Source organism: Caretta caretta, chromosome 10 (assembly GCF_965140235.1).
Source record: "Caretta caretta isolate rCarCar2 chromosome 10, rCarCar1.hap1, whole genome shotgun sequence".
NCBI lineage: Eukaryota > Metazoa > Chordata > Testudines > Cheloniidae > Caretta > Caretta caretta.
Window position 1 is genome coordinate 8,006,676 of NC_134215.1, and position 26,081 is coordinate 8,032,756.

General features: G+C 48.8%; 1 long non-coding RNA gene across 1 annotated transcript in view; it reads left to right on the forward strand.

The window, feature by feature from the left end:
- Positions 1–21,308: 21,308 nt before the first annotated feature.
- Positions 21,309–26,081, forward strand: part of LOC125644414 (uncharacterized) — a 42,817-nt gene continuing 38,044 nt past the window's right edge. Inside the window, exon 1 of the long non-coding RNA XR_012664255.1 lies at positions 21,309–21,564. This is a non-coding gene — a long non-coding RNA (uncharacterized LOC125644414). The remainder of the gene's footprint in view (positions 21,565–26,081) is intronic.

The following is a 26,081-nucleotide window of genomic DNA, read 5'->3' on the forward strand; positions in this document are numbered from 1 at the left end:
CTGACAGGCGTGTGTCCAACCTGTGCTTAAAATCTTCAGGGACGGGGATTCTGCAGCCTCTCTTGGAAGACTGCCGCACAGCTGAACTACCCTTACAGTTAGAAAGCTTTTTGTAGTACCTAACTTAAATCTCCATTGCCACAGATTAAGCCCACTACTTCTAAATGTATTGCAGTAGCACTTGTGCACCATCATCCTCTACTGGATGTAATCAGAACTGCTCAACTGTGTGTCATTGACCTTAGACTGTCAACAGCTAATGGAGAGTCTCCTTTCACGTAGGTGGTAGAGCCTTGTGCTTCAGCAGCAGCAGCAGGCCCCTTGCTGTCACAATCGGGTTCCCACTGATCATAGAGTGCAGTGTGATGATAACAGTGAAGTGGCTACAATTTTATTATTGTGTTTTAATATTTGACCCTGTCATAAATATAAAGGGAAGGGTAACCACCTTTCTGTATACAGTGCTATGAAATCCCTCCTGGCCAGAGGCAACATCCTGTTACCTGTAAAGGGTTAAGAAGCTCAGCTAACCTGGCTGGCACCTGACCCAAAGGACCAATAAGGGGACAAGATACTTTCAAATCTTGGCGGGGCGGGGGGGGAAGGGTGGCTGGCCCAAATCTGAATGAGCTGGCATTGCAACCTGGCACAGGGTGTGGCAGCACTATTCAAATTTGGCCCAGCCACCTGGCCGGTCACCATGATTTCCCCTCCGTCGGAAAGCCAACCTGCAAAGCCCTGGACCTCTGCTACTGCTCAGCAGAGGGGCAATGCTGGTGTCAGATGAAAGCGTGGATCCATCTATCCATCTATCTATCTATCTAATCACCATGGCCCAGGCCTGTGTGAATCTCTGCATGAACTTTCAAATGCATCTGGCCAAGGCGCATGCCACCAGACAAAGCTTTCCAGAAAACACGTCGCTTCCAGCAAGAACTCCCTTGTCAGTTTCCACGTGCTCTGGTGTGTGTCCTTACACAGGAGAGAAAGATGCTTGTTTAGTTCTCTTAAACAGCTATTAACTCATGTTCTTTCTGCGACAGTCATGAATGCCCTTTGGGGGTTTAATAATATCAGAGCTTTCTCTCCATCTGATCGGGAGGGGGGAGGGGGGCGGCGAGGACGGACTCTTTGTCCTGGAACAACTGCTGTTGATGCCAACAGACTGTTTTGGAAGAAGGGACAGGAGAGAAGGAGCCGTCCCCCAGCAGCTGGTTGAGCGCTTGGTGGTTGATGTGGGTATATTGCCTCCTAATTACAGTTCTTGATGTTCTCTCAAAACAAACTGTGTAATTAGCCAGAGGCCAGGAAACACATGGAGCTGGGACCAACGGGTAATAGCACAGGATGGCATGTAGGGCTGGATCTGAGAGGGCGGCTCGCAAAACACAAGCCCGGAGGTGCCACTACCGGAGAAAGACATTTTTCTACATTTCTCTCTGAATTTTAAGGCACTTCTAGTAGGGCCACTGGCTTGACCCAGCCAAGGCAGGTGCTGTGCACGTTTTCTCCGTCCAGCTATAGCCCTCAATCCTGCCCCACAGCCCTCTGCTATTCCAGTGCTGGGATCCTCCCATACTGCGCTGCTGATGCACCTCAATCCTCCCCTGCACCCTGGTATTCTAGCCCTGGGCTCCCCAAACACTACCAGCCCTCTGTCCTTCCGGTCTGGGCTCCCCGTTCACAGATCTGCTGCTGCACCTCTGTCCTGGTCTAGCACCCCTGGCTAGTCCAGGCCAGAGCAGACTGTCATTTGTGAAGTGGGTTTTGAGATGAGCAAAGAGGGGGACCAACATGATCATTTTCACCTGCACCCCTCAGCTTGATTTGAACTTGGATCCGTCTTCGAGCCGCTGTGTCATCTGGGGACCCTGAGAATCATAGAATCTCAGGGTTGGAAGGGACCTCAGGAGGTCATCTAGTCTAACCCCCTGCTCAAAGCAGGACCAATCCCCAATTTTTGCCCCAGATCCCAAATGGACCCCTCAAGGATTGAACTCACAACCCTGGGTTTAGCAGGCCAATGCTCAAACCACTGAGCTATCCCTCCCCCCCCAAACCTGTTTTTAACAGCAAGGCAGGTGCTACGGTTAGTACGATGCAGGAAACAACACGAGACACGGTGGCGTTTTCAGTTAACCCCTAAGAAAGTGTGTCTTGTGCAGATGGGAAGCGTGTGGTGCGCAGATACTGTGCGATGTGAGGGCTCTGTGGTACGTATGCGAGACATGCAAAGCAACTCTTATTTTCTGAGTCGCGTTGGAACCCACCACCCATTTGCACCGGCTCTCCCCTCTCCAAAACACATTCAGAGTGGGCCAGACAGAGCGTCAGGCGGCACCCGACAAACCCAGATGATGGAGGTCGGCTTTAGCTAGGCCCAGTAGCCTCGTCAGTCTCTCTTTAAGCTCATGGGGCAAACCCAGCCAGAGTGGATACAAAAGCCACGAATGCAGGGCCCATTTCAAGATGCCGTTAGGTGGCCACTCAGGAGTCCAGCAGGTCACAGAATGAGTTTTGGGTAGTTATCACCTCGCCTAACCATGCGACGGTGGGTGATCTTTTTCTCAACCGAGTCAAACAGTTCTTTTTTCAAATGTCTCCCTCCTCCTCCCCCCAGTTTGCTTTCTGTTCTTTTCTCTTTTGACACCTGTGAGGAAAGGTGATGTGTGATGACATGATGGCTTCTGTTTCTGAGCCCACTCCTCCCCACCCCGCTCCCTCACCACAAGCTTCTTTTGCAAGATCCATCTTTGCAGACACTGTATATAGAGTGTAATCCACCCGCCCACAGAGTGTCGGAGCAGTACTGAGGTCTCCAGGACAGAACTTCCCTTGTGAGTCCAAAGGTCAAAACGCCTGTCAGCGCTGGTGCATTAGGCCTGTGTCAGCGGGAAAGCTTCTTCGGCTTTGGGTGCTTGGAGCTGGCTTCAGTAACGTAGGGCCGCATGTTCCCTGGGAAAGGAGTAGCAGCATAAGGGCCAGGGAGAGTCTATGGACGTGGAGAAGGGTTGTGATCACATTGCTGGGATAAGGTCGGGTGGACGAACCATCCATGACTGCTGGCCTGTGATTGCAGGGTGGAGCTTACCTATAGCTAGCCTCTAATATGCCTGTCAAATAAATCTGCCTAAAAACAGAGGGCCTGATTCTGATTTGCCATGCACTGCTATGAATCTGGGTAAACCCCTCCCCCGCCCCGATAGCGAATGGTGCTGCACGGTAGGACAACCAGAGGAGTTGAGATCAGAATCAGGCCCGTGATTACAATGGCTGGGATCAGCTAATATATCGGGGAGGCAAACAGAAATCTCTCCCTTCCCAGTCTCTCAGAGGAGCATGCATTCTGCCTCGCTTCCCGCCACATGGACCTCATGGCTCAGAGATGCCCTTTAGCATGTCTCCAGGCTGGGAGCGCACTGCCTCCTCACTATCCTCTTAGCTCCAGCCGGCAGCCTGCTTGTCCGTCGTTGGGTGCCAAGAATGGAAATACGGCATCTCTGGAGGCTCCCAGCTGCCATCTGTCCTGCAGAGGTGCCCGGAGTTGGACTATCTGTCTCTTGGGTCCCCACACATCCACTCTGCGGTAGAGGTCACTTTAACGTTGCGACTCAGACTGGAGCTCAGGTTCTCCAGCCCCTGCCCCAGGCTGGAGAGTCCAAACGCCAACCTTGAGCTGCAACACGACTCAGCTATTTTTAATTCTAGAGCCCTGCTAGCACAAGTCTGTGGACCTGAGCTTGGTGGCTTGCTCCCAGATGCTGCTCTAGAGCATTGCCTAGCCTGGAGCTGAGGTTCCTAAGCTGTAGTCCATGGAGCACTCGTGTTCTGCACAGCACTTGCTGGTGGTCTGCAGAGAGGTGACTGGTTCCCCAGGGTTGGCTCTCCTAGGTTATGTCTACACTGGACACTAAACCCGAGCTCTGAATCTGGTTTGAGCCCAAGCCCCCCTCCATCCATACACTCCAGACTGTCCATCAGTCAGTCTGATTTGGGGCAGCAAACACTCAGGATCCAGGTTCTAGGACCCTGCTCGGGGGAGTGGTCAGACCTCACTGTGACTCAGGTCCAAGTCCTTATATTCTGCAGTGTGGACACAGCGCAAGCCACAGACCCAGGTCAGAAAGTCTGTGTAGTGCAGTGTGGATGTGTTAGCACGGCTGTGAGACCCGGGTCAGGCCATTGTAAGCCCAGGTTTGCAGTGCAGGGTGAACCCTCAATCAGGGGCTTGGAAACACCAAATCTGCAAGATTAGGTCCCATGGATATGGGTTTACAATGCAGTGTAGACATACCCCTTCTTTCCAGCTGCTACATTGCATTGAAAAGCAGCCGGAAATCCTTTAAATACCACCCCAATATAGATTTTCCATGGAAGCAATTTCTGTAAGTACCACAGGGACATTGTGCAGTCGTGAATGGGAGAGGAAGTGCCAGACTGCCTGTTGGGAATATTCATAGCATGTTAAATAGAGAGACTTAGCTCAGTGTGAAAGGAGTTTGGATCTGGTTTCCTGCCATCTTTTACCAGGACCGTCATTTTGGATGGCCTAGCATGGGACACAGACAACTGAACACCCTGGAGAAGACCTTCCTTGGGAAGGTGACTAATGGAGCATTATGCCTGAGGCCTCTTCCTAAATCGGAACTCACCATGACCAGTGCTGTAATGGCCACAGACATTGCAAGTAGTGCCACCGAATGTGGTCAGATACCACCGTGATGGGGACAGTACAAGAACCTAGCTAGCCAGGCATCTGGTGAGGGGTGGGTCAGTCTATACAGAAGATGATACATTGGGGAAGCAAGGGGACAGGCCAATGAGATAGCTATGTATAAATATTGGAAGGAAAGCAGCACATAGAGGGGTATAAACTGTTGACCCCATGCAACTGTATTAATGCCTAGAACACAGGCATTTTCCAGACTCTCAGCCAAATGAAGACTGGGGGAGGGGGGCAAAAGACCACCATAAATGCTGGGTGCTCATGTATCATAGGCTTGGCTCTTTTTAGAAGAGTAGGGACATTCACCCCCATGTCCTGGCCATACTCCAGTAATTAAATTCTGCCTGCCTAAGTTCCCTCTGCCCTATAGATTAACTACAGTCTCTTCTTCACTTCCTGCCCTAAATTGGTATGCAATGTTATTATGCGCTGTTAAACAGCTGCCATGTTTCATCTCAGAGGTGGCTGCATGTCGGTGGTGGGCGAAGTGTCTCCCCCAGGTATTTTCCTTCCCTACAGGACCTACAGTGGGGTGGGGAAGATGCTTAATTAGTTCACGTTTGCAAGGTGCTTTGAGATCCTCAGGTGAAAGGGCTGCTAGGAGTCCAAATTGCCATTATTTATTTACCTGCTTACAAGGACGCCCCCCACTTTCTCCCCCGAAGGGAGGGAGCTGTGAGAAGGAACTGAGATGAGGCGAGTCAGCACCTGGACGTACCAAACAGTGGATGAGGTCACTGCCAGGCACGTGGAGCTGGCAGGTCCCATGCTGGCTAGCAGGGTTGTCACGGCCCTGACCACGGGGTATTTGAGTACAGAATGGGAATGAGATGGACTCTCGTTTTCGGTTCAGCAGCTAAAGCGAAATGTGACTTTCTTGCAGCAGTGCCAAGTCTAGGCCATTCATGCTGCATTAGAGCAGCCCCTTCTGCCAGAGAAGCACTAGCACCAGGGAGGGGCCTGTCCGTCTTTGGCCTTATCCTTAGGCTTGTCCCATCTAAAGTGAGGCTCCAGGGGCCAAATGCAGATGCTGATCCAGATTCCAAACACCACAAACTTCTAGATGGGCAGACAAAATGGAATCCGGACCTTCCAGATCTGGTGAAGGATGCAGTAAGCAAGAGGGGTTTCTTTGGTTGCCCTGGCAGTTACAGAGCTCCATAGAACCTCCTGATCACAGCTGGGCCTCGCTGCTGAGAGCTCCATGCTTTGTAGCCTAGATGAATGCGGCAGTCAGTATGGCAAAGACTAAACGTTAAAAAAAACGTGAGTCAGCCCCCCCCCCCCGAAATCATCAGATTGGCTTAACAAATCATGAGGTTTTGGAAAAAATAATACATTGAGATTTTTCTTTTAAAACTTGTCTTCAAGTTTCCAAGCCTTTGGAGTACGCTGGAGTCACATGTCTATGATTTTCTCCTTAACTACCAGGGGCGATAACATTTTTTAAAGTGAAAACAGAGGGTCTTCCGTATTTCACATGACTCCAGGAGCTGGGGCTTTAAGAAAAATGCCCAGCATTGTGAGGCTCACAATAAAGTCCTGAGAGTTGGCAACACTAACTTGGGGTAGGAGGCAGAGGACACTGGATCAGGTTTTTTGGTCAAGGTTTTACCTTGAGAGTTTGGGAGGAGCGCTGAGATGAGAGCATTGTTCAGTTTAGAATCACTGTAAGGGGAGATATTTCATTAGGCTTCTAAATCCCATTGGCAGTCAATGGTAACTGGGTAGCTAACTATGTCCTGTGCCTTTGAACCTATCCGGTAGGGGATAATAAACCCAGTCACGTGGTTTTCACTTTCACACTGATTCCTTTTTATCAATTTCCCAGCTATGCAAATAGAGAAAAGAGCTCAATTGTTCCTGTACTAGAGATTGCAGAACCCACGTTGATGAGAAGTTACATGAACACTGCCAAGTCCATGCTGAAAGGAAATCACTGTTTCAATAGAACCAGGGGTGTTTTTTTGTTGTTAAACACTTTTGGTAAATACGTACAGTACCCGCAGGTTCAATGATAACCTAGTGCTGGCCTCTGGGTTTGTATTGCCTGTTGTTCTCCTGTACTGTATGATATCCAAAGAACACTTAATCTGGTTCATTGACAAATTCGTCTCACCCTAAAGGTTCGGAGAAGGAGGAGTTATGTGACACTGGCAAGCCAGGGACCAGCTCATGCCAAGTACTCTGTGTCTCAACTGAACACTGGCAAATACATGGCTGGAATTAGATTGGCTCATGTGTGTGTTAATATTGTTAAAACAGCTGTTAAGTTTATAAGACTGTGTTTAGTGTAGACATTATGAAACCCTTCTACGATGCAACATGTATTAATTTTGTTTATAACACCTGTGCCCCATGTGATAAAGTGATAGTAAGTGTTTGCATTGTGATCCTCTGTAATCGAGTAAGTCATCAAACAGGAAAGAAACATTAATGAATGTAAAATGCTGGCTTCCTACAGAAGGTGTTAGGTTCTGCCCACTGAGAAGGCCCATTGAAACCAAATTAGCCATTGGGAAACATCAAAGAACAAAGGCTTTGTTAATTGCCTTCCTCCCATTCCACCACCCCCAGCTGCTCCAATGAAGAGGAGACATGCGTGTGAACTCATCCCATCAGCTTGAACTCTGAGGGGAAGGGAATAAAAATCCCTAAGAAAAAGAAACTGTATCTCCATAGGTTTCAGAGTAGCAGCCGTGTTAGTCTGTATTCGCAAAAACAAAAGGAGGACTTGTGGCACCTTAGAGACTAACCAATTTATTTGAGCATAAGCTTTCATGAGTTACAGCTCACAGCTCACAAAAGCTTATGCTCAAATAAATTGGTTTGGTGCCACTAGTACTCCTTTTGTATCTCCATACTGCTTGGATTTTGGAAGGGCAAGATTTCTAAACATATGCAAGAGATCCCCAGCTGCTTAGCCTGGGTTAACGCCAAAGGATTTCTAGAGCTTGCATATTACAGCAGCTTCTGTAACCTTTTGGAACCTACGACTGTAACTCATTTGTGTGTGTATGTTTACTTGCTTTAACCTTGTAAATAACTCTGTTTCTTTTTCTTAGTGAAAAAATCTTTAGATAGTTTATTATAGGATTGGCTACAAACCTTGTCTTTGGTATGAAATCTAAAATGCAACTGTTGCCGGCACAGAGTGCCCGAGGCAAGCAACAGCTGAGTTCATTGCCCGGTATGCGTCGCACCAATGACCCACAACGGGGTGGAGAAGCAGAGAGATTTATTTGGAGCTCCAAATAGGGCGCAGGGAGACTGAGCTGTCTCAAATCCTGCAGCCCCGCATGCAGATTCCAGTATACATTTTATACCTTTGCCTACTTCACTACACAAGCTTATGCAACCAATTACCTGTTGTCCCGTACAATACCGTAGCCAATCAGCCAAAGCAGCCAGTTGTGTTTTTCCTCAGTAGCATTGCCCGAGCCTTGCCTTATTTGGGTCTATATGTTACTGATTTTTGCTAAACATTTCTGCCTTATCTATACGTTTCCCAGGCCGAAGCTGGCCTTGGCTGGCGAGCCGTGGGCAAACCTGTCTGTTTGCGTGCTAGCTTCCTCTGAGTTATGCAGGATCACAGCAAGTTCAAGGAGCAGAGGGGCCTCAGTTTATCTGGGCCTAGAGCAAGAGGGCTTCATCGACATTCGTGGTCTTCCACCCTCCCGAGTTACCTAGTGTAGTGCCCAGTGTCACCAACACAATTGACCTGGTGTAAATGACCAGTCCTTTGGAATTGGATGTAACCTGAATGTTGGGATTTTTGGTGTAAGGGACCATCTATCACAAAGGCAGGCTTGCCTAGGTGGCAAGACAGACCAGAGTACCCAAGAGGACTGCCTGTGACGCCATATTAAGGCTGGTGTAGTGCCTGAAAAGTTCACACTTGATCCTTGGCTAGCAAAATCCAAGTATGGAACTCACAACTAATTTGCGGTGAATGTCCTGCTTCTTAACAGTCTGCCCTGAGGTCGGTTCTCACGCTTTAGAGCCACTCCAGATAGGCTTCATGCAGAACCAACTGGTTGTCTGACTAGGGCCCAGTATTGCCAAGACCCAAATGTCTGGCATGGGCCTTGCAAATGAAGAGAAAAGGCCCAGATGAAGAAGGCAGCTAAACGAACCAGAGAGCGCGACACAAGCTGGAGTTCATTGTGCGGTTTGCTCTGACCTGGGTCTTCTGAATCGCCGCCATTCCTATTGCCAAAACCAGGGAGCCGCGATCAACATGATCCACCCCCACAGGCCTGGGCCTTGGGTGCCATTGTAAACGGAATGGCTGGTGTAACATGGTTCGAGTTCCATGTAGCGTCCGGCCCAGTATCACACTAGTTCCTTCTCTGAGAACGAGCTTGGGTAGCCGTTATGTGAGCTGAAAACTGGCAGTGGGACCATAAACAAAGGATTGTACTAAACAGCAAGGCATGGACTTGCAGGATGGGGGTGGGGGGTGTTTCATGGTGCCATCTGAGCACATGGAGGCAATTCTCTGCACCTTACACTGGCTGCTGTCCAATAGCTGGGCCATTACCGTACCCAGATACAAGTGTGATGTGAAACCTGAGATACAGATAGCATCTTCAAACCCTTATAGCTTTGAGGCCACCGCGGTCTTTGGGAGACCACCTCTGACTTTACCCCTAGCATATTCAGCTGACCCTGCAGTTCTCACCTGTGAGGGATACTCTCAGTTCAAACCCAGGGGGCACAGAGGTAGAACAGTCTCAGAGCAAGGCTGAGACGTTCATGGAATCATAGAAGATTAGGGTTGGAAGAGACCTCAGCCGGTCATCTAGTCCAACCCCCTGCTCAAAGCAGGACCAACACCAACTAAATCATAGTCTTGCCAACCCCCAAAGTTCAAAAATCATAAGTCTGGCTCCCCTCCCCCCACGTTCCCCCCCGCCCCCCCAAATCATGAGATTTTTAAAATATTCAGAGTCAGGGGCTATGTGTTTGCCTTCTGGGTTTTGAGTCTTTAGGGAATCACGTTTTCAAGCTTTTTCTTTGGACACTTCCTTGGAAAAAAATGAAAAAGCAGCAGCTGGAGCCTTAAGAAAAACAAAAGCAAATATTGTGAGGCCCGTGATTCAATCCCAGCAATGCTGAATTTGCTAGCACCGGAGCCGTAGCCAAGATGCAGCGTGGGCCTCTGCTCTTTCGACCAGATGTTTCCTAGGAACTGTGCGATGAAATGGCCCTGGCTGAGAACTCTAATAAGCCACCTTGCACTGATTCCTCTTACTAATGAACTCTGCAGCTCTAGTCTGGGGTGGAGGGGTGGGTGCTTTGTCCCTCTTCCTTGACGGACTTTCCTCTATGTCTGCAATGGCATCCAGGTACCTTGGGGACTGGTACCATGGGAATAAGGATAATATGATAATAACAAACAAGACAAGAGAGAGTGAACAGCATGATGATGAAGCTTGCAGCTGATGCTGTATTCAGAGGTGCTGTGAATACCAGTGAGGGCAGAGAAATGACACAGAGTGATCTAAGGAGACTAGAACGAAAAGCAGAAAGTTACAAAATGGGATTCCGCTTGGAGCAATTCAGCTAATATCTCATGGGGAATGGGGAGGAGGAATAGCCTGCAATGCACATACTTATTTACCCCTTCACAGAACACAAGAACTAGGGATCCCCCAATGAAATTGAGGGGCAGCAGGTTTAAAACAAACAAAAGGAAGTATTTCTTCACACAACGCACAGTCAACCTGTGGAACTCGTTGCCATGGGATGTTGTGAAGGCCAAAAGTATAACTGGCTTAAAAAAACGTTAGGTAAATTCATGGAGGATAGGTCCATTAACGGCTATTAGCCAGGGTGGTCAGGGGTGCAACCCCATGCTCTAGGTGACCCTAAACCTCCAACTGTGTGAAACCGGGACTGGAGGACAGGGGATGGATCACTTCTGTTCATCCCCTCTGAAGCCTCCGGTACTGGCATACATCAGAAGACAGGATACTGGGCTATATGGACCTTTGGTCTGACCCAGCATGGCCGTTCTTATGGGAATAGCGAATTAGACAAGAGTTTGCAGCGTGATTTGGCAGAATAATATTCAGCCAGTTCAGCTCTGGGCAGTGTGTACAGGAGCAGCACGTCACAGGGGCAGGGAAGTGGGGGGGATATTGTATTCAGATGGAGGCACCTTATCGCCAGAAATATATTTACAAACTGTGGGGGATGGGGGAATCGAGAGGAGCACAGATGCCAACTCTGTGGGTGCTCTGGGGTGGGAGCACCACTTGGCCGCCCCACCAATCAGCTCCTCCCCCTCCCCCAGCGCCTCCCACCCACCAGTGATCAGCTGTTCAGCGGTGTGCAGGAGGCACTGGGGGGGGAAGGGGGAGGAGCGGGGGCAGGAAGAGGTGGAGCATGGGCAGGGCGCACTTGGGGGAGGGGCGGAGCGGAGGCAGGAAGAGGCTGGGTGGGGGCAGGGCCTTGGGGGAAGGGGTGGAGTGGGGGCAGGGCCTGGGATTGAGTGGGGCTCGAGCACCCCTGGGGAAATTAGAAAGTCGATGTCTCTGGAGAGGAGAGCACTCAAACAGAGCAGAGGGCTGGAATATTGTCTTCTTGCGAGGAAGGATGAAAGAGTTAAATGTATGCAGCGTGGATAAGAGATTACTAGAGACATGATAACGGTCAACAGATATTTGAAGGGTGTAAAGATGGGAGAGAAAAGATCTAGTGGGGAGGGAAATTCCTAGGGATAATGGAATGGAGTGAAGAAAGGGAGGGGGACATAGGCTGCATGCAAGGAAAAACTTCCCAGCAGCGAGATTTATTCTGTTGTGGGACCATCTCAACTCCAGGTCAGGTGCTGGAGCTGATGTACATCTAAGGGCTTGGTGGAGGGAGTCCTTGGCGATGGAATTTTCTCGTCTCCTTGGTTGGGCAGGGTGCAAGGCCGAAGCTGTTTACCAGGTTTGTGCACAGGGCTTGTTTGAAGGAAAATTCGGAAGGCTGTGTTTGATGAGGGGGTTGTTCTGTTTGCTTTACTCGGCACTGATGGGGTTATATGTCAGATGGTTGTTTCCGTTGTGAAGTGGGCTTGGAGCTCGGTGAAAAGGATCAGTCTTGCACTGGCAGGCTCAGATGAGCTCCAGGGACTAACCAGATCTTCTGCAGGGGTTTTACTGGGGAGGGGAGCAGAAATGAGGGACAGCTTAATTATTATTTATTTGCATTCTGGTAGACCCTAAAGGTGGACTCTGAGATCAGGGGCCCCTTGGACATTGTATAGGGAGAGTTTCTGCTCCAGCCTAAATTAGAGTGACCAGACAGCAAATGTGAAAAATTGGGACAGGGGTGGGGGGTAATAGGAGCCTATATAGGAAAAAGACCCAAAAATCGGTACTGTCCCTATAAAATCAGGACATCTGGTCACCCTAGTCTAAATAGACAACGCAGACAAAGAGCGGAAGAGTTATTATTATCAGGCTGTTACAGGTGAGACACAGGGAGACAAGGTCACTCAGGGAGACTGACAGGACTGGGAAATGAATCCAGCTCTCCCAGGGCTCAGCCCAGTGCTCTAACCACAGGCCTTTCTTCCCAGCATTTCCCTTTCCCGAGTCACACTCAGGTAGATTTTGAAATGTGGAAGGAAAAAAGATCAAGAGCAAAAAAAAATCCCCCCAAATTCCAGTGCCTGCTTCCCCCTGGCCCTCTGTCTGCCAGTCACATGCAATTCACTTTCATGCCAGTTTCCTTCTTATCAGCATGGCATTTTGCAGCCCTGCAAGCAGCCCAAACTTCATGAACGTCCCAGTGTTAAAGACTGTGGAATCTGCGGTGACCGGGAAAGTACAGGACACGAGGTTAGCAACGTGCAGGCTTAAGAAATCATAGATTAAACAAGAGCGCATTGTTTTCAATAGCCCAGGGTAAATTACCCTGGTGCTCTGGGTAATTACTGGCATCACAACTCTGTCCTTCTGTACCTGCTTTTGCTTTCCTTTTCTCCTCTCCTTCCACCCCCCTCGCTGCGCGATACCCATCAGCGCTCTGCCTTGTTTATTAATGCATTGATTTCACCCCTAGGCCCTTTCTTTACTCTGTGCAGAGATTAAAAACAACCTGTCTCCAGAGCAGATGAAACCACAAACTCAGCCCACTGTGGATCAGTGGATCCACTGTGGATCACTGTGGATCTGGTCCGGATGACGGGGATCAGGTTGCGTTGACTTCCGGGGGTTGTCGTTTTGGGGCTGGTGGCAAGGAGAGGGGTTTGCATCCCCCCGCAAAATCCATGACACTGAATCATTAATAACAATGCTAGCAACAAACAGACAGCCCTGCAGCTGGGTTAGGGGCCAGCAGCGGTGAGGGCATGCGGGTGGGGGGGGGAAGATCTAGTGGGGCTGTGCTCACCTCTAGGGCAGGACCCAGTTCCAGGGCAGAGGGGAACCCCACATAAACAGGGGGGCTGCGACTCTTGCACATCTCAGAGCCCAGCAAGGCAGGGTGAAGTTGGGGTAGAGTGTGTGCGTATTGGGGGGCCAGGGGTTGCGTAGCTGGGGAATCCACCAGTCTCTGTGACCCAGGGCAGTGCCTGGCTGCTGATGCTGTAGCAGCGGGGAGATCTGACCATGGCTTCCAGGTACTACAGCAGCAGGAGCTTGAGAGCTGCAGAGAGAGAGAGAGGCAGGGGCGTTCTATGTGGCCTGGGGAGGGGGAGTCTATCTCCCTCCATATCAGTGGGGTCCCTCCTTTCCCAAGCCCAACCAGTCAGTATTGGTTCATGGGGGTAGGATTTGACCTGAAATACAAACACCCCCAGCAGGAGAAATACCTATGGACCAGCTCCACGTTGAGGTCCCTTCCAACCCTGATATTCTATGATTCTATGATGCATTGGGGACCTATTACAGGGTTACTCAGGGCTCTGTCTGTCTGTCTCTCCCATCCGTTGGCTTGTTGCACCGTAGGTTGGAATAGGTTATGTTCACTCCTCCTGCACCAAACTCAGCAAAATGTCTCCCCAGGCGTAGATAGTGCGCATGCAGGAATTAGCGTAAGCCACCACCTGGCTATATGACAGGTTTCAGAGTAGTAGCCATGTTAGTCTGTATGTGAGCTGTAGCTCACGAAAGCTCATGCTCAAATAAATTGGTTAGTCTCTCAGGTGCCACAAGTCCTTCTTTTCTCTTCACCTGGCTATAGAGGGCCTGGCTGGCCTTTAATTGGTGTCTGGCTCCCCTTGGTACCAGAGTACAGTGGTCTTTCACATCCCTTCCCTTCCCGTGTGGTGTGCACCGGCAGCATGTGGATGCTGTACACACTGGCTGGGTTCAGAAGCTCAGGCAGGTGATTTCCTGAGTCTCACACAGGGAAGGTGTGAATTTCTCCATGATGCACCCTTGTGCCCAAGATATTGGGGGCACTGCAGCAGAGGTCTGAATGCACCGACCGCTTAATAAAGCCCAGAGAGAAGTAATTCCAAGAATCAGTAAAGATTCCTTTTATGCTAGAGACTTTGTGGTTTGAATTTGTGCAGGGCTGCAGCGGGTTTTCTGGCAGCACAACGCCTCCTTAAAAACCACCAGGGGCCTGGTTCTCCATTCACTTACATCGATTTCTCTCCACTGGAGTTACCCCTGATTTACACCAGCCTGAGGGAGGACAAAATCAGCCCCCAGTATGTTCTCTTAGGAAAAAGAAGGAGCTAGTGGTAAGCTTTACATAGGAACAACTGAGGTTGTTAAGCTGCCTGTACTGCCCTGACGTAGCCAAGTGGGGCAGGGGCCGTGTTCAAGTGGGTATTTGTTTGCCACGTGAGTGATGGTAGGGTGAGGTTGCCACAGATTGCATGACTGTTTGGTGACTTACGGGTCTTATTCTGCATCCCTGACTTGTCCTTTGAATTCACTCAGATCGATGTGGGTGAGGACAGCAGGATCGGGGCCAAAGCAAAAGCAGCCTCTGGCGTCCTGCTGGGAGTTCAGTGAGCTGTCTGAGAACCCTACAAACCTCCCCATTGTCTGGGCTTGGCAGGCTGGGAGCAAGTGCCCATGCTCTGCAGAAGCGCAACTGGGGTGGGAATGATCTGGATTTGGTCCTTAGATGTGACACGACACCAGGGCCGTTCATCGACCTAAACCCATCCCAACCACCTGGTGTTTGCTGCCTGCTCCACACTGCGTATTAGTATTTACCTGGGAAATGTAACCCCACCGTTTGTTTGCATGGAGGGATCAAAAGCAAGCAGCTTGTGGATTCTCTGAAGCAATTAACTCCCTGCAAGCTGGATGCCGTCCAGGTCAGTTGAGTCCATGCCAGTTGGGCTGTGATTCTCTGTTATTTTTGTCTCTTATAAAAGGCCAGGGGTTCACTCCTCTAAACCCATGGGTCTGCCTTTGATCTGCACTGATCGTGGGTAACTGCCTCTGTATGGAGCACCCCCATCGTTACACTCCCACCTGCCTCCCTGTGCCTCCCCTTGGCAACACTGCTCCATGCTGCCCAGAACCCGGGCAATAGGGGCTGCCCCTGAACTGGGGACAGGCTCTGTAGGGCAGAGAGCAAGCTCTCAGACACCCTCTAAGGTAGCTTGCATTGATTTGCCTCATAAGTTTCCAAGGGGTGGCACGAGACACTGGAAGGATCAGATTCCCCTAACCCTATTTTGGATCCCCACTGATCCCACATGCAGGGGGCAGCATGCCCAGGAACCAGCTCACCTGGCTTCTGCTTCTTCTCTGGCCTGATCTGAAAGTGTCAGCTGCCTTCTGCTATGGGAAGAAGAGGGGTGTATGGGGACCACAGAAAGCATGCCCAGGGATTCTGGCCATGGTTGGCACAGTAACAATAAGTAGGTCATAACACACACACACACACACACACATATATACGAGAACAAACCAGAGGCCCATGCATTCTTGGAAACGGAAATTACACTTCACATTCCATTAGCAACAAACCCGCTGTATTACTATTTTATAGGAAATATTCACCCACCTTCATTACTGATAATAGTCTGCATTCATACAGCTCCTTTCATCCTGAATGTCAGAGCCCTTTGCGAGCATTAATGATTTTAAGCCTCACAACACCCTAAGAGGGAGCTGAGTATCAGAGATGGGGAAACTGAGGCACAGAGAGGCAAGTGACTTGTCTAATGACACTCAGTGAATGGGTGGCAGCGCTGGGAATAGAATCCAGGAGTCCTGACTCCCCGTCCTCTGCTTTTACTTTTACTCTCTCTTTTTTTAAGCTATTTGTTCAGAGAATTAGTGGTTTCAGCAAGAAAACATATTACAACTTTTGACTTGCAAAGATCAGTACATCCACTACAATGAGGCTAAGATGTACGAAGTGAAGAATCTTATAGCATGTATCAGGCACATTGGAGATTTGTTTAGAGAACATTGGGTTCTTGTGATTAGTCTGCTCATATGACTCAATAGCTATCAACACAGTTACAGGCTAGATTTAATCTAGGGTCAAAAGTCATGGATAATTCAAGCCCTACAGAAGTTGTCTATTGCATGCATGCCGTAGCTGTGCTTATGCTTCCGTTTCCGTTCCCTTTAGTCCAAACAGTCTTTGTAAAGAAAGCACAAAAGCACAATGGGAGTCAGGGCATGTGGGTTCTGTTCCCCAACTCTTGGCTCTGACTTGCTCTGCTAAACTCTGGAGTAAAAGGCACAAGAAAATTCTTCTTATTTTCTTGGGGTCAGCTCCTCAACTGGCATAGATCAGTGTAGCTCTGTTCAAGTCAATGGATTTGTGTGGATTTACAGGGACTGAAAACCTGGCCCCATGAATTTCAACTCAGAGAGTCTCTACTTCCCTATATAGGCAATACCCCAGTATGTTTTTATATGGACGGGGATGAGATATGGCCTGGAATTCCTGTCTGGAGGGTGAACCAGATTCTGAACCCAGTTACATCACTGTAAATCCAGAGCAACTCCACTGAGGTCATTGGTTTTACCCCAGATCTATGCCCATGTAAGCCTTGATCATTGGTCCTGTAAGAGATTTGGCAGCCAGTTCAGTGCATCATCTAATTCAGCCATTCACTCCTTGATCCTGCCCCACTTTCTAATGCTGGGCTGTCTGTTTCCAAACTGACTCATCATGAGTAGTCATAATGAAACCCAATCTGTTACAAAAAGATGTAAGATGGAGATATTTGTAGAAGGCCCACCTCGCTGGGTTATATTTAGGGGTTAATTGGTCAAAGCATTTCAAGTCAGAGCCTTGGAAACACTGATTTAGATAAAGAAGGATTCCTATCTTGCTCAATATTTGAATGTGAATCCCTGGTGTAAAATCCAGGGTGCCAAAAATATTTGCTGATCTGCACAATGAAGTGCTGATTGTTTGTTTTCCACTTGTTTCTAGATAAGTAGGAGGTGAGGGGGATTAAAATCCTGTTTTCTTAATGATGTTTAAAGGATGACCAGTACAGAATCTAGCCCTGCATAATGCTAGACCAGATTTTTATCCCTGTCATAGAAAATGACTTTTTGCACTTCTGTACTCACAGCGATAGTGTGGGCCAGTAGCTAGGGGCCTGGACTGGGAATCCGGACATCTGCATTCTACCCCGGCCCTGCCACTGAACTGCTGTATCAACTTGGGCAAGTCATGCCTTGTGCTGTGCCTCAGTTTCCCCTTATTTAAAATGGAGATAATGATACTTGCCTTCCTGGACAGCTAGAAGAGCAGACAGAAGAGCTCGGTTTTGCTATAGGATCTTCTAGTCAATGCTTGCTGCAAACTTTACTAACAGCTAGAATAGCAGAGAGAAGAGCTCCATTTTGACATAGCCTCTTCTATCCAACACTCTGTGAGAGAGGAAAATTCATTTGATAAAGGAGAAAACTGAGGCACAGAGGAAGAAAGCAGCTTGTCCAAGAGCACACAGGAAGCCTGTGGGAGAGCCAGGAGCTGAACCCATATTGTTTGGTCCTTGAACCACAAGACCGTTCTTCCCATACCACTAGATAGTGTTTATGTGACAAGAGTGATCTGTGTCCCGGAATAGCTTATTCTGTTCCTTCAGCATCTCGAATACAGCAAGAGGAACTCCCTCGGGATCAGCAAGAGTAAACACTGGAATAGAAATAAATAGCCCAGTAACAATAACCATTATAAAAGCACTCAGTTTACAGATCGCAGTGCTTTCAAACATTAATTAGTTCAGGCAGAATGTTCCACCTGATCATTCCTGTTCTGGCAACTAGGGAAAGGAGCAGAACTGACCAGTTGCTTAAATCCTCTTTAGTTTAATCGTTGTAAAATGGCCCTGTGCCTATTCCAACATCTATTGAGCTGGGCGCACGCTGGCCCTTTAAATCTCTTTGATCCTGTGATGGGTGCACAAGGGCAGGAGTCACCGATGTAGACAGGCACCTGGTCATGTCATCATAGCATTGGGGCTGTGCAGTGGGTCTGGAATTGGATTCACTCAGAGGCTGATGGCATTTGGTACATGGTTAAAGACACATGGTGTTGTTAGAGTGCTTTTGATTTAAATCAAGGCACACTGGCTGGAGCATTTGTGGCTTGCGATTGTCCAGGGTGGGAGGTTTGTTTGGATTTCTCTTATACATTTTCTTCTCTGATTGACGGATTCTCTGATGGCAGCTTAATGACATTGCAATACCTTGTATTCTCTTAGACAGCTCAAGATGCTAGTGGCCAGGAAGTTTCATAAGAAAAAAAAAAGACGTGAAGCTTCCCTGAATGGTGTAGTTGATACAATATTGCCATTGGGCTCAAATCCTCCTTGCTCATGAGCTGATGCTGTAAGGTACCAATTTGGTGTGAAAAAAATCCCCCAAACTCCATTTTTTTCACAGACCTTGAATTTTGTTTTCCGACCAGTTCTAATCGTGAGTCATTTAATCAAGGAACAACATTTGTCCAGAGCGAAAGCAGGATGATTAGTGTCATGCTGTCTGGAGTGGCTCACGACCATGAATGCCAACCTCAGGACAGACTGTCAAAAGCCGGGCAGATACCCCAAACTGGTGGTATGTTCGATAATTAGATTTCATCAGCCCAGTCCCAAATGTGAACTCCCAAAGTATTACAATAGTCATATCATGGAGTCACAGACAGTCCCCTTAGACACTCCAGTCTATCTTGCCACACAGGCAAGCTGGACTATGTGATAAATAGTCACTTACACCAAAAATCACAAATATTCCAGGTTACTCCCCGTCCCAAGAGACCAGTCACTCACCCAGGTCAAATTGCATCCGAGATCTCACATCAAAGACATTGCTAGTAGCCAATTCGATAGTAAACGAACTAGAGGTTTATTAGCAAAGAAAAAGAAATTAGAGTTATTGAGAGGTTAAAGCAGGTAAAATATATGTACAGGTGAGTCACAGTCTAGAATGCCAAATGGTAGCAGCGATGTAGTAATCTGCCAGTTTCCCAAGTCTCTCAGGGCTATCCAGAGTAACTCTGGGGATCTCTCTCTTCTCATTTGGTTAGTCCACCCCTGTTAGAATCCAAACAGTCCAGAGATGCAGGATCTTTTCCTGAGTCCATACTTATAGCTTCTTCTCACAGAAAACAAGCTGACAGGGTTACCACCCAGGTGGGCTCTTTCTTTGGTTGGCAGAGAGAGGGGAGTGTGTTTAGAGACTGTGATCTCTGATCATCACACACAATGACCACTTGCCTCCAAAGGCGCAAGAATTAGCACTTCATTTGCATTACACAAGGCTTCTTTCTTGTTTGATGGGTTATTTAGTTACAGGGGTGTATTCAATGTAAATGTTTGCTATTACATTATAACAGGATATAGTAAGTAAAAACAATGCATGTAACATCCCATTCGTCTTCATGAAGTTTAAACACCGAATACACTCTCAAACATTTAGCACTCACTTTGATCTATAAGTGAATTGGTCCGGGGCTTTGGCATGAGCTGGCGCCTGGTCTGCCAGCATCACAATTAGTTTGTAAGGGTTGGTTCAGTGAAGAACAGAATCCATACCGCGTACCTTAGGTGACCAGTCACATGCTAGGAATAATGAAGAGCAAGTAGTCAAAAGCAAAGGTGCTGAACAACCCATAGGCAACAAATGGTTGGCAGATACAGTGTGTCAAACAGTTTCAAATAACAAACTAACTGTTTCAGTGGGTAGTTTGCGGACAGGCAAAGGACTAAATTATTCAGATAAATTGGTTGCATACAGCTCAATATTCCTGCTAGAATCCTGTCCACTATCAGGGACAGCAGAAAACATGTTTATCAACCTGTCATCCAATGTTTAAACTTGCAGTCCTTTGCAAAACACCACATTCAAATCTCCCAAGGAACAAAGAATCATAAAATCTAGAGATGAAAAAGCCTGATTAAGTCACAGGGCACCTCCAGGCCAGTTCAGGATTGCTTCCTAGTGTCGATTTATTAGTTTCTTGTTCAGTCTACTTTTAAATTTGCCAAGCAATGGGATTTTCATTCTCCCCTTGGATCCTCATTCTACTAATTGAGGCCTGTATGGCCCTACCTCTAAGGTGATGAGTCATCCCTGAACCAGAGCTTGATTAAGCCACATGCACTGATGGGTCATTCCTGTGTTAGGCTACAGCCAATCCACAAGCCACGATCTGGTCTGGTGACTCTCAAGTCAAATATATAAGCCTCACAGGACTCCAGTCTGCTCAATGTCGCTCCAGGGTTTGGAATTCTCCCCTGCCTGATCGTGGCAACATACTCCACAAGCCTTAGCCTGCTCCAGCCCTATTCCTAGTCCTGCTCCAGCCTTGCTCTTGCCTTGTTCCACCCTGTTCTGGACTCCTGATTCCAGTGCTGACCCTGGATCTGACCACTAGGCCTGACCATCCCCATCACAGTTCTGAAACCACCTCCCTCAGAAGGAGTGGGGACAGACCTGGGGACCGTACATGAATACGCAACCTCAGGCAGACACAGCCATTAGCTGTTTATTGAAGATTTATTTAAATAGTCCTCAATGCACAGAGGCCCAAATTCATAAAGGTATTTAGGTGCCTAATTCCCACTGAATTCGTTGACCACAACGGGAGTTAGGAGCTTAAATACCTTGGAGGATCAGTCCTTGTTTCAGCAAAGCACTCAAAAACATACTTAAGTTCTTTGCTGAATGGGATAGACTTAAACATGTGTTTTAAAGCTAAGCACACGCTTAATTGGGGCCACAGAAAGAGCTCCCTAGCTACCCCTTCCTTCTCCTGCTCCAAGTGGTAGACATGCCAGCAGGTAATACGTGGTACAATGAATGAACCATTTGAAATCTGGCGGTAAAGCCGGATCAGAGTCGTTCTGGTTTTCCATATACATTCAGTGTGAATGGCTTTTACTTTAGATTAACAGCAAGAAAGTCTCTACGAGAGAGCACTCTGCGTGTGTGTGTGTGTGTGACTGCCCTCTGGGCACAGCTGGCACATCAAAGATTGAACTGTTGCCCGCCAGAGATAAAACCATGAGCTACTACAGCTTGAGCTACAAGCCAGCCCTGCCTATCTGGGGCTGCAACAAACTCGTATTCTCTGCGGAGCAGACACGAACAGGCACCTGTGGTGGACACTGCCTACTGGGTCACGTGTACATCTCTTCAGCCTCGCAAAATGGCAGCGTCATGACAGGCAGCCGACTCCCAGAAACGCAGAGTTGCAGTACGCTGGAAACAAGATTGCAGCAGTCAAGAGAGCTACGTACGGCAGAGGGTTGTCCTTGGTGTTCACGTTGGTGCTTTGAAGATACCCTCTGCTAGTTCCCACTTCCCGTCCCCTGTGTCACGGCCAAGGAGGGCTACATGGGATTAGCTGCAGTTGCTACTGACAACATCTGCAAACGAAATAGAGAGGTGAGTGTGCGGGATTCAGCATGCTGTCTCCGTGGTCCTCCCAAGCCAGGCAGCCTGGAAAGCAAAATGCCAGCCAGCTATAGGCCCTGGTCCTTGGCCACAGGGCAGGGCAGGCAGGATGGAGAGAGCAGCTGATGAGTTACACAGGACCAGGTGTTACAAGAATGCTCCATAACCACACATACGTAAATAGAGAAGGTGTCAGTAGATCACACTGAGGAACATGCAACCTAGCTCCTGGGCTTTGTGCAACCAGTAAGAGTTGTTGTGCAATGCAAAGAGCAGCTCTTTACATCAGTTCTTTACACCAGGTTGCTTTATTAAGTGTCTGATTTGAATATCTCTCCATCAGGATCTTGAGGCTAAGCAATTACACAACAGTGAGCCAGTCATCCATAGGGAATGCACAAATCTAGATTTAATTGGCCTGACAATTAAATTCAACCCTCTCTGGTTTTGCCCAGTTTTAGTTATTGTCTCTTCCTATGTGCACTATCTGCTGATCTCTCCGTCTCGTTAATTAACAAGGAAATCTCACCCTGAGGGCTGTTCCTCCCACCCACCCCCCCAAAAAAACAAGAATAGCAAAAGAATAAGCCAGTTTGTGCTGAAGCAACAAACTCCCATCAGGACAGATCTGGTGCAGACTGGCTCTTGTTAGAGTGAGTGGTGCTGCTGATGTGCTCTTGGGTTTCTGGGAAGGTAGAAGCTGAATGCCAAGGAACAGATGCTGTGCTGTGGCAGCAGATCCATATGCTCAGCTTTACACACTTGGCAAACACAAGTTAGATACTTCACTGATCCAGTGTGCGGGAAATGGCTGCGTCCATGGATCTAGCCCAGCCTGTGAGACCATACAGAGAACACCCTTTGCTGGCCTACGGGCATCTTTATCCAAAAGCTACCAAGCTAGGGGGGCTTGTGCTCCTAAATGCTTTTGAAATCCTTCCTCGATAACCCTTAGGTGTCTGTGCAAAGCCACACTAATGAATGTGATAAACAGAAGATGTTAGATCAATGCACTTGCTGGGGTGTGGGTGAGATGGGACCTAAGGGGACTTTGCCGTCTCTAACGTCATGAACATGAACATCGAAGAGCAAACACTGGCCCTTTAGATTCCTCTGGCTTCATAGCACATGCACAGGGTCAAACCTGTTGACATTGGCACCGGTGTGATTGAGGTCTCCCATGGGTGTCTAGAGATGCTTCCATTAATGTCTTCATCAAACTGGGGAATCAGATCATTTCCTTGAGCTGCGGTGCCCGTCTGGCCCCTGACATATTGCCTGGAGGTCGCCTCCTCCTGCATCCTCAGCTGCCTGACTTAGACACAGGCTCTGTTCTCTTTTGCCTGTGCATCTGGCTTGTCTGACTGCTCCCCTCTTTCAGGTGTAGGGGTGTCCCTACCCCTATAGCAGCCTCCCCCAGACCTTCAGGAACCGGTGAGCCATTGAGGGAGTAGGTTTCAGAGGGCAGAATATCTGCCCTGCCATGGCTGCAGATCTGGAGCGAGGCAAATCCAGCCCCATTCTGTAGCTAGGGCTGGAGGTGGAGATTCTGAAGCCAAGGGGACTGCTTAATGTGCAGATGGAGCACCCAGCACATCCTTCCAGCTCCAGCCATTTCCTAGCTAAGGGGCAGATCCTTCAAGTCTCTCCCATTCGAGTTTGGATATGAATTACAGGAGATGCTAAGAGCTACTTAGTCCCCGACGCTGCAGAGGGACCTCTGTGCCCAAGCACAGCCCCATGTGGATCCAGCTGCAGGATTGGGGCCTGATCCTGTGAGCTCTGCTTGGCCAGGGCCTTGGCTTCTTGTGTCTCTCTGGAAACATTAGGTAGGAATAATAGTAACTCGGCTGCATTTAAAGAAGGTATAAAGTCCTTTTCATCATTTCAAAGTCTCCCTAGGTCTCACTGATTGATTCACCTGCTTTATCTGGTCCTAATCATCTCCAAGGTTTAGCCTCTTTAATTTGTGTGCTGTCTTGTTTTATCCCAACGTTGCTTTAATGGAAGCCATTGGCAAACAGGAGTTGTATAAACCTTACTATGCAGCACCATATGTTGTTGCTAATGGTAATTGCCTGATTGAGGTGTCAGGCTGCCTCCATTATAATTGGCTTGAGGAGGAAAGGAACAAAGTTACTGTTCCTTTCTCCTCGAGAACAAAGTATAGAATTTATGATCCACATCCAGCTGCCTTGTGGCCTGGCTCTTTGGCAGCCTAAAACAAAGGGATTAGTGAATGATGAAACCAAAGTGATGCAACATGGATTGCCCTCACTGGGAAGGACTAAGCACATCCTGCATTGAAAGGCACTTGGCCTTTGGTTTGGTCACTCGTCCCATTTTAAAAATTCCACTTGCCCTTGCGGGTCTTGGGAAGTGGTGTATTTACAGTATCTGCAGAGCACAGTCCAGGATTGCCTAGTTCCCAAGCAGGCTGACGTCAGAGGTCTTGGATCACTGAGACGGCAAGTTCCCGTCTCTTCGTCACCCAGCGCTCACTCAGCAAATCAGGTATTGAAACGTTTCATTTCTGCGTCAATCGGCGCTGTGACCAATAGTGAGCTCAGGTTGCTTTCCCTGACTTAACTGGAAGATGAGGAGGTTTTAAAGGACTCAGTCCAACACTTGCAGTAAATAGTGTGCATTGCACCTACTGAGGAACCCAGAGGGTGACTTTTTTTACAAGCAATAAGAGGCAGAAGGCGTTGGTGTGGGGGAGGGTGTTGGTTTAAATTTAAATATGCTTCTCTGAAGTCAGTTCCGTTTTGCAAGCAGTAAATTCACATCAATAGTGCAGAGTCATACAACAGTAAAACAGCCCTGTAACAGCAACTTACGAGTACCTCTGTGGGAGGGAGCATGTCTCGCTCTAGCAGGAGACACTGAAATGAATACAAAACACTGTTATGGGCAGGAGCATGGGAATGGGAATCAGGACTCCTGGGTTCTGTCCTTGGCTCTGCCGGTGGCTCCCACTGTGATGTGGGAACCCTACTGTGCCACCTGCATGGAGGATCATTCCTGGGTGTAATGAGGCTTTCATATTTGTACCGGCCCCCAGAGCAGCTGGAGGGGCGAGTATACGCCCAGTGCAGGGGTCAGCACAGTGCATTTACCCAGCTATCAGCCACATCACTTCACCCATGTGAGGTGACTTAGCCAGCCCTCCTTGGGCTTTCCCTCTTGGCGCCTCCAGGTGGTGAGGGGACTAGCAGGTGTAGGAGCATCCAAGGGTGGATTCTGGCCCCAGTTTCTGTTCTATTGCTCTCTGACTTCCACATCCCCTATTCTCTCTACTAATGGGGGCAGCTGTGAGGCGGCCCCCCCCATCTGTACTTGCTGTTTCTTCCTGATCCTTTAGAAGTTTCTCCTTTTCCTTCTAATATGTGTTGGGACTCACCCAGTATTGGCTTGATCCCCCTCCTCCTCTTCTTCATCTCCACCATCGTTGGAAAGTACGCAAACTTTGGGCTTGACTCACATGTTGCTTCGTCCAGCTCTGCATTTGCCCTTTGGCACCCAGTCAGTAATTACACCTCCAACCTCTCCCAGTGCACCCCTCTGCTTCACCAAGGACCAGCCCCCCCTTGAAATCCATGGGAAGGTTGCCATGGACTTCAAAGGGAGCTAGATAGGAGACGGTCGCCTGGCAGAGCATGGCACGGTCCTAACCCACTGACAGTGCCGGTCAAGTTATTTCTGAGGCCTGAAGGTGGGAGCAAGGGGGGGGGGAAGCAATTGGTGCAGTGGGAGGGAGGGTGAGCAAGTAATACCCTCTTCCCAGCCCCTCCACCAGACCCAGCCCTGTGTACGGATGTCAGCTGCCTTCCCCATCCACTTCCCCTCCCTTAGTGGACTCTGGATCCCTCCGATGGCTTTCTCTCACTGAGGGCTCCTGGGGAAATGTTGATTTAGCAGGTTGGATCTGCCTGAAACCCCTGATTGATAGCCCCAATCCAGTGTTCAGGACATAGAGTGATCATTCGCTTTCCAGGCAGCGTGCATTTCACAATGGCTGTGTGGCCTGCCGAGATGGGTGCGCTCTGTGTCTCAGCGTCCCTGGGCATGCTACGTATCGTGTGCGCCACATCTGACAGCCCTCACTTCAACTCCAGGGGCTGCACCAGCTTCCCCGCTGCCATTGACAATCATGGGTAAAAATTCGGGTCCTATTGGAGTCGGTGTCAGAACTTGCCTTGGCTTCAGTGGGGTCAGGATTTCACCCCAGGTCTTCTGTTGGGGGCGGGAGGGGGGGCGGGAAAGAAGAGGGCTAGTACTCTAAGCTGGGCGAGGGGAGGGGATCGGATGACTTATGGGTGGCTCTGTGCCTATCTTAGTTCCCTGCTGTGGCTAGGGATATCCAGCTGGTTAGCTGGGCTGAGGTCTGCTGGGCTGTGTGGGGCTGCAGGAGGGGAGAGAAACACCCGGAATTTGCCTTTGCCAGGGGGAACTTCTTACAACTTGTTTTTTCTTTAGAGAAACATTTGGCTGAATAGAAGGGGAGC